The 7,796-nt window shown below is 44.8% G+C and overlaps 1 long non-coding RNA gene across 1 annotated transcript; it reads right to left on the bottom strand.

Moving 5' to 3' along the window:
• Positions 1-759: 759 nt before the first annotated feature.
• On the bottom strand, positions 760-4,743 carry LOC116080743. Its single transcript, XR_004114586.1, has 4 exons — positions 4,684-4,743; positions 3,904-3,995; positions 1,103-1,313; positions 760-990 (listed from the first exon to the last, which is right to left on the bottom strand). It is a non-coding gene; the product is annotated as an uncharacterized LOC116080743 (long non-coding RNA).
• Positions 4,744-7,796: the final 3,053 nt, after the last annotated feature.

A 7,796-nucleotide genomic window follows, 5' to 3' on the forward strand; every position in this document is an offset into this window, starting at 1 on the left:
CAAGGGTTCCTGGCAAGCTCTACATAAATGTCATCATGCAAAATTAAGCAGGATATATATAGGCCGTAGTCTTATAAGCCTTTGTATAATCAGCCTAGCCTTGGCTTTCTTTTATGTTTTCTGTGAGGAATGAAGTCATACAAACAAAAATAACACCATGTTCAAGCTTGCTGTGTGTCATCCAGATCATGAAGGAAGTCCAGTTGAGCAGGTGCCAAGGAATGCTGGAGCAGTCACTTGTTGACATGGGGTTATCTGTCCTGCTATGTCCTTCTCCTGGTTCCACATCAGCAGCTCTCTGGTTCACTGGAGTCTTCACTGATAAAGTCCAGCCCTCTCCTAATCTCCCTCATAAAAATGGGCAGCTCAGCAAGTGCTAGAACAAAGTCCTGGAAAGACAAACTGGTCCTTCCATCCTTTCCATGAAACAGGAATAGCCACTACATAATGAAGGAGGTGTGCAGTCCACTTGCTCTGGGTGGGAGGAGAGAGGCTACTGATGGGCAACATGGGGCTGTGGCCAGTTATTACTTAGCTTTAAAATGAGGGTAATTAGGCTATTGAGACAGCTCAGCTGGTAAAGGCACTTACTGCCAAGTCTGACAACCTGAGTGGGATCTCTGGAGCAGAAGGGGAGAAATTACTCCTGCAAGTTGTCCTCAGACCTCCACACCTCTGAGCACATGCACACACACACACACACACACACACACACACACACACACACACACACATATGCACACACAGTAAACAAATGGATGTAGATAGAAATTAAATAAGTTTTATTATACTTGCTCAGGAGGCGAAAAGCAGGTTGCTGATACAGTGTGCAAGAAGTCCTGGGTTCCCAGCACCAAGTAAATCAAGTGTCTCTTTGCACACCAGTGATCCCAGCACTTGGGATTAGAAACAGGAGGATCAAAAAGTTCAAGGTTAGTCTCAGTTACATTGTGAAAATTCCAGGCCAGCCTGGACTATGTGAAACTCTGCCTAAAAGAAAAAAAGAGAGAGAGAGAGAGATGAAAACCTATCAGATACATAAATGCTGGTCCAGTAAATAGCAGCTATTATATAGGCAGCATTTTGTGCTTTCTACACTCACCTTTGTGGGAAAAAAATGCTGATTTCCAGACTAGAAAAGGGGTGGTATCAGATAGAGACTTATAACTGATTTTCTCCATAGTTTATTTCCAGAGTATGGAATCATCCCTCATCCACTCATTCAACAAATGCAACCTGGCACCATTCAGGCTTCTTGTATGCATCCCGCTGGTCCCACTGGTATGGCAGGGTTGATGCAGGTAGAGCAGTGTCTGGTGTCAGCAGAAAGAGTAAACTGAGAGAGGTGAGGTGAGGGCATGGGAAGGAGACCTGGACTCTGAAGCAGCCACACCCTCAAGAACTTGACTTTCTCTGGGTCCAGGGATTTCCATTGGCTGATAGCACACAGAGGATTACATTGGGGCCATGTTTGGAGAAGTATTCCTGTTTATCCACTCAGGCTCTGAAGCTGCAGGAGAGGGGTCTGAGGACAGCAAGGGGCCCAAAAGAGAGCTGCTGGATAGAGTCAATGGTCATCCTCAGCAATTTAACCAGGGGAAGAAACACCAGAACCAGGTGCAAAGGCCTGGTTTCCATGGGCACTGGAGGCTCCCACACATAAGTCAGGCCTGTTCCTAGCCATGGACCTCACTCTCGATGATTCAAACAGTCTAGAGACATAGAAAATCATAATGTCTGGACATGGGAACAACTCAAACGCCCATGTACTGATAAACACATACCCAGAAGGTGGTCGGTCTACCATTGAAGCAACTCATCCACGAGAAGGAACAAGGATAGATGAGTGCTTTGACACAGCAATGCATATGAACCTAGGAAAAGGAGCCAATCACACAAAGCCACCTACTGCATAAAGTCATTCTTATGGCCATCCTGAATAGGAAAAACACTGAGGTAGAGGGCAGCTTGTTGACTGCTCGGTTAGAAGGGTTATCGAGGATAAGGAAGTGGTCACCTGTGGGCAGGAGGCTGCTCTCTGAGGGCTCAGAATACTCTTAAATAGATTTGCCAACAGTTGCACATGTCCATGAAAATTCTAAAGCCACAAACTGTCCATTCTAAGTAGGGTTATGCTCCATGTGAGTTACACCTTAGGAAAGTTGTTTTTGAAAGAGGGAAGGAGGCCTCTCTCAGATGAAGCAGAAAGGCTGAGGTCAGAAACAAAGGCCAGGCAGTGCTATCCTGGCTGCTCCCCAACTCCCAGCCTGCATCTCCCATAGCTAGTGCTGCTGTAGTCCCCAAGCCATGACTGGGGAAGATAAATTGACCCCTCAAGATCTGGGGCTGGGTCCCTTCTTCCCTGACAGCTCCCTTTCTGTGTTTTTTCTGGCACAAGAAACACACTGTCTTCTTGTATAAATAGGGGGATTTATGACAATTTCCCTTTCTCCTTCCTGGTGGGCTGAGGTGGGACTTAGGGAGAGGGGGGGAAATTCCAGATAGAAATGTGCAGAGACTAGAGAGAGGTTGAGGGGTCCCTTTTTCTGCTTTGGCTCTGACCCCAGCATGCCTTTCCTAGCATCTGGTGACAAAGAGGGTAGAGGAAAGATGCACACTATCCCTCCTCAGGGCAGATAGCCAACCGAAGGAGCCTGGGAGTCCAAATGCAGTCTGACCTCCCAAGCTCTGGCGAAAGAAAAAAACATGCACACCCATCATTCTAGATGACCCAGGCTATTCAGAGACACACAGAGAGAATCGAGCTATTGGAGGTTTTAACCAGTTGCAATGTCTGGTTCTTCTGTTGTTCTGAGATAGGGTGACCAACTTGTACAGTTGAAGTTGTTCCTGCTGCCTCCACCTCCTCAGTGCTTGCATTACAGGTCTGTGCCACCATGCCCAGCCCCTTTTCTTCATTAAAGCCTTACATAGCACCCCAACATTTAAAGTGAGTATCACCCATGATTCTTGAGAGAAGCACTGGGACTCCCAAACTTCTCTGATTAACTGTCAGAGGACAGTTATGGTCCTGTTATACCATACATAGCCTGGTATGGATTGCTCTCCAAAGTCCCCTCTCATTCTGACCTGAAAAGCAGATTTAGCCCAAGGTGAGGAGTGCACCTAGAGTCTGACATGATCAAGCACATCTTTAATCTTAGCACTTAAGAGTCAGGATGATTATGAATTCAAGGTTAGTCTAGATTACATATCAATATCCCTCAACGATTACCATGAGTGTATCTGTCATGAGGGCTCACAACTCTAAGTTTAGCATTTGGAAGGCCAAAGCAGGAAGAATTGATGTAAATGCAAGGCCAGCTGGGGCCACACAGTGATTTGTAGGTCAGCCTATCTTATACAGTGAAGATTCTATCTCAAAAAAAAAAAAAAAAAAAAAAAGCAAAAGCAAAATAAAAGGTGTGAGTTAGCTCAGCTACTTTCTTTAAACCTAATTCATAAGGTGGAAATTACAACTTTCTTTAATTCTTTATCTGTCAATTGGATATTGTAACACTTTCTCAGGAGGTTGTCAGGGCTATACAGACTTAGACACCTCAGCCTAGCCTCTGGCTCAACGAATGTCATCATTATCATCATCCCACCTTAGGTGCGACCCTTAACATGAGTTTAAGTCAGCAGGCATAACTGTGGGAAAGTGTATTAGGAAGGCTGACTGAGAGGTTACAATAAAAAGGTCTCGAACAACGGCAGAGGAAACAGTGTATCTGTCATGGAAATAAAAGTACAAAGGAGCAGGCAGACTGCAGTCAGCTCTCTTCCACCTGTTGCTTGAGGACTTGGGTTCCTCTTAACACTGTTGCTCTGCTCTTCAAGCTTCCTGCCAGACCTCATCTCAGTATCATTCACGACAGGAGAAATGGGGCACAAAGAACTTACCATGCCCTTGGGCTTGGGCGACCTCACTGGGCTCTTGCTTCTACTAGCCACTGACCAGGATGTTGGGAAGTGGTGTTGGAATAGAAGGCTCTCTGCAGTCATACAAAAAGAAAATATGACTTCTGTGACAACTAACACTCGTTACTGAGGACTCAAATCCTCACTGGACTATCAGGAGCAGGAGTCTTCAGAAGTACTACAACCCACTTGTCAAAATTATTATGAGCACTAATTGAGGTCTCTTATGTACCTTGCACACAGTATGCACTCAGTGAGTGGTGATTCTTAGGTACCTTGCACAAAGCATGCCTTCAGTGAGTGGTGATTCTTAGGTACCTTGCACAAAGCATACCTTTAGTGAGTGGTGATTCTTAGGTACCTTGCACACAGTATGCCTTCAGTGAGTGGTGATTACTTTGATTAAAGACAGTTATGCTTGATCTCCCTACTCTTAGCCAGCCTTGGCATGATTCTTCCTTCTCCCTCTTTCTCATCAATATATAACTTCTTCCCTATATTTTTCTATCTCTATTATCTTTCACATCCACTGGAATCCTAACCTATAGGTACCTCCTCTGGAAAATCTTCTCAGATGGCATATCAAAATACTCCCCGCCCCCTCACCAATTCCACCTGTTGTAGTGATCTGGCCCCATGCTGCACCTGACTTTACATGTGTTCTGCCTTTCCTTTTAGGTGAATTCTTTTACTGCCCCCTTCAGAAGTATAGCACAGGAAGGCATTAAAATGTTTCTATAGACTAGTTGTGGTGGCTCCTACCTGTAAGCCCAGCACTTGAGAAGCAGAGTCAGAAGAACCTGAAGTTCAAGGTCATCCCTTGATTGTTTCATAGCAAGTTTCAGGCCATCTTGGGCTGCAGGAGATCCTGTCTCAAAATCCAAAAGAAAAGTCTTCATGACTACTATAGTTTAAGCATGTAACCATCTTGTATATTTTTTCTATAATAAAGGAAAAAAAGATTAGAGCTCAATTTTCAATGTGCAGCTCCTTACTCAGCTGCAAGGAGCCTTCTCGACCTGCTCATTTTCAACCTTGCTCACCCAAAGGGCAATATTGTCCATAGCAGCTTTCATGTAGCATTATGAGACTTGAGTTGTTCCAGGCACTTTGCACTGAAATTCCCTTCTTTCTTCCATGCCTGAGCCCAAAAGCTGTTGACTCTGCTCCAGTAAGAAAACAGACATGCTCTGCTCAAATAATTGCTTGGAGAGCATACAACTAATTCAAGGCAGGCCTGAGAGTCCAGTCCAGCAATTACTGGATCAGGAAGTGAGACAACATGTAGTAGTGTTATCTATGTACCCAGAACGATGCATAACACATCATGTGTGTTTCATGGAATCTCAGACACCCCTAAGATAGATCCTTCAGTATATAATCCTTGCTTCACAGACCAAGAAACTGAAATGACAGAAATTCCAGGGTCTCTTGCTAGCAGCTGCAGAACCTCAGCTGTTTGCCCTAAGCTTTGAGTTGGATTTTCAGCTACATGGGCCTTTCTTCCTAAATCTATCTCACCCATTGCTCATAGCCCTTGTGTTTTCAAATTTCTATTTAGCCCACTGACTTTCCTTTCCAGTCTCCTAACCGCTTTTCTCCACCACACTATCCCCTAAACCATTTTGTGTCTCTCCTTTGACCCCCTTCACCCACCCTTACCCACAGCTCCTGCTTTACAGGATGATAAAGAATAAGACCCTCAGATTTCCCCCCTCCTAATCAGACTTCCACCTTGCCTGGTCTCACAACTCCAGGGAAAGCCAGCAGTGGCCAAGCTAGAAAGCCAGACATAAAATCCTGCCTGCTCCCCCGCCCTGCTTCCCATCACTCATCTGGGAATCCAGGGCGAGAAAGGGAGCTAAAGTGCAGAGTGTTCATTTAATATTAACAAATTGAAATGAATTCTTTTAATGCCAATTAGCTTGGAGCAGCCCCTTATTAATAGTAATTTAGATTCATACTTGGAGGAGCAGGTGGGGGCTGGGCCACATGTGCCCAGAATGTCAATGTGACAATGGGGCTGGGACCAGAGGGAGGAGCAGCTTCTTTTCTGCCCAGCACAGAGGCACAACGGACAGATATAGTCACCCTGGGCCATCTTCCCAGAGTGTGAGTTACTCTTGCAATCTTACTTTTGTAGCTTCAATAATTCTGAATAGATTAGAACTCTAGATTACACATTCTAACAGTTTACTTTCTTAGTAACATCTTAAAAGGAAGAATTAACCAGGAGTGATGGCAGCATTTAATCCCAGCATTTGGTAGGCACAGGCAGGTGTATCTCTGAGAGTTGGAGGCCAGCCTGGTCTACATAGTTGACTTTCAGGCCCGACAGGGCTACAGAGTAAGATGTTGTCTAAAAAACCAACACAAAAGGGATACCCCCGCCACAGCATACACTAGCTTGATCAAAAGTAAAGTGAAAGTAAACATTGTATTTCTCTTCGGGGAAATCTCCCGCAGGAGATAAAAAGCCCAATAGGCTGAAATGAAGCTTGCTTTTATTTTTCTAAAACTTAAGGGGAAAAGCAAGAATTAAAAAGTCAACTCTGTATGCCAAAGAGTTGCCCAGAACACAAAATGAAAAGAAATTCAACCTAAAAAGAAAAGTTGGAGGACATTTTGAACTTCCTATCTCTGCTGACTTTGGAAGCAGAGGGAGGTGTCCCCATTTGGGACAGTGTAGGAATAGGATAGTTGATTCTTCCTCCCAGGCACCCCTCTGAGGCTGGGGGCAGGCTGATTTAAAGCTGAGAATTATCAAAAGTGTGACTTCTGAGATGGAGGAGTCTGGAGTAGAAAGGGAGAAATGTGCAAGATGATGAAGCTTTGGAAATAAAAAATGGCTAAAATGGCTTAGCATACAAAGGAGTAAATACGAGGTCAGGGTTATTAAAATGAAGTGAATAAAAAAAAGGTTAAAAAAAGTGAAGAAAATATGTAAAATATTCTATTGGAACTGACCAAAGAGCTTGTTCACATCCGATAAGATTTCCCAAACAATAAAGTCATTTCCAAAACAAAAAGAGGGACCAATACAAAACTAAATCCCAGTCCACCTGGAGAGGGGAAAAAAAAAAACCAAAAACCTGGAGATTCTAAACCGCATAAAAACTAGTAGGGGAAGAGAAAATTTAAGATATGGAAAGTGGTTATTTGTAAATGCTGACCTGAAGAGGAGGGTGAAGAAGAGAGGTGAACTTGACGTCACTAAAGAACTAGTGTACAAAGATGTAATTCGTCCCCAGGAAGAAGTAAACTCTCCCGAAGTAGAGTTTCCCAAGAGAAGGGGGAAGACTTCTGAAAGAATAAAGCATCTCCAATTCTCTGACCCTCTCCGCCCCCCCTCCCCCGCGGAAAGTATAACAAACCTAAATCTCCTCCAAATAGGATTACGCTAAAGAAAACAAGAGGACTCTTTTTCTTTTAACTAAGAGAAAAACAAAATTGGATTTCAGTTGTCTGATGGAGCAAGAAGGGAGGCTAGTCTGCAGGTGCTTGGAAAAAGTGGGTGTTGAGGGGCAGGGACCAGCTTACCTACCTGGCTGTGCTGTCCTCGGTCAGGAGTGGACGAAGTGAACACTGCTCGAGATTGCAAGTAAGGGAAAAGGAAGGCCCCAGGCGTCCGAGTTTCCCTAGATAAACAGGCTGGGCAGAAAAACTGGGGGTGCTATCTCCCCCTCCGCCAACCTCCCTCCCACCGGTACCTAGGCCTACAGAGCTACTGAAAGTTACAAATTGCTTCCATTATTAGCTCATCCCGGGCGGCCTGGTCATTGGCCAGCCCGCGAGCACGTGGTGTCTCGTACCAATAGATCGAATTTCTAGTTGCAATTCTCTGTCTGTCCCTCGGCTCTAGGGGGGGGGGGGGG

The sequence above is a fragment of the Mastomys coucha genome, unplaced genomic scaffold, assembly GCF_008632895.1.
Source record: "Mastomys coucha isolate ucsf_1 unplaced genomic scaffold, UCSF_Mcou_1 pScaffold11, whole genome shotgun sequence".
NCBI classification, from domain to species: Eukaryota; Metazoa; Chordata; class Mammalia; order Rodentia; family Muridae; genus Mastomys; species Mastomys coucha.